This window comes from Astatotilapia calliptera, chromosome 19, assembly GCF_964374335.1.
Source record: "Astatotilapia calliptera chromosome 19, fAstCal68.1, whole genome shotgun sequence".
NCBI classification, from domain to species: Eukaryota; Metazoa; Chordata; class Actinopteri; order Cichliformes; family Cichlidae; genus Astatotilapia; species Astatotilapia calliptera.
The window spans coordinates 6,105,408-6,106,300 of record NC_137440.1 but is presented as its reverse complement, the minus strand read 5'-3'; the positions used below and the strand labels follow the sequence as shown (position 1 = coordinate 6,106,300).

The window sequence follows — 893 nt, the reverse complement described above, 5'->3', positions numbered from 1 at the left end:
GAAGGTTCTTCATGGTTAGAGACAAATGCAATCGCATGGCAGGATGCTGTAAACGGACCAAACTTCAGTCAGGAGAACAACTGAGATAATCCATCCACAATACGAGGTTAGTCATTAATATACTGCAACAACATGGGAATAGAGCAGCTTGTCATGGTCCCTGTGCCTCACCAGCTGATTCTGTATTAGGCAACATGTTTTCTCTCTCTCTCTCTCTCTCCTGCCGGGGCGATGCTCATTATGGGCTCCCGCCCCTGGCCCACGCACCTGCTGCCGATCGGGATAATCACAAGGCCGATTTAAGACAGCAGCACTGTGTCACTCGTCGCTGGATCGTTGAGTTATCAGCGTCAGTCGCTCAGTAGATTGCAAATAAGGATCTGTGAGTTCGTTCCGTCTGTTCGCCTCTAACTATTATCTCTGTGTACAGATCTATCCCGGACCTTTCCCTGCCTGCCTGTCATCCCGTGGACGAGTGAGTGGATGGTGTTTCCCCAGTGTGGGGAGTGAAGAGAGAGAGCCTTTGGAGGACGTCAGATTCCCGTCTTTTCCCTCACATACCCCGGAACCCTGGACCCCCCTCCCCTCCCTCCAGCACTTTGTAAATAGCATCACCTGGTGTCGTTGTGTAAATAAAATCTGTAAATCCTGTAAGGAGTCCCGGTCTGCGCCTGAATCCGTTAACTGAAACCTGACACAGCTGCCAGAGAATTCAATATTAATGAATCAATGGTACAGAAGTGGAGGAAGCAAGAAGAATGAGTTTAATAAAGTTTGATTTATCTGACTGCTTTGTTTCGCTTAATGTGCCTTATAATCCTGTGCACCTTATGGTCCGAAAAATACGTACTGCACACTGCAGTTTAATGTTGCAAAGCACCTCTTTTTAACTT

General features: G+C 47.6%; 1 long non-coding RNA gene across 1 annotated transcript; it reads left to right on the top strand.

The window, feature by feature from the left end:
• The first annotated feature begins 212 nt into the window (after positions 1–212).
• On the top strand, positions 213–657 carry LOC145422551 (uncharacterized). Its single transcript, XR_013903862.1, has 2 exons — positions 213–349; positions 431–657. It is a non-coding gene; the product is annotated as an uncharacterized LOC145422551 (long non-coding RNA).
• The last annotated feature ends 236 nt before the right edge of the window (positions 658–893 follow it).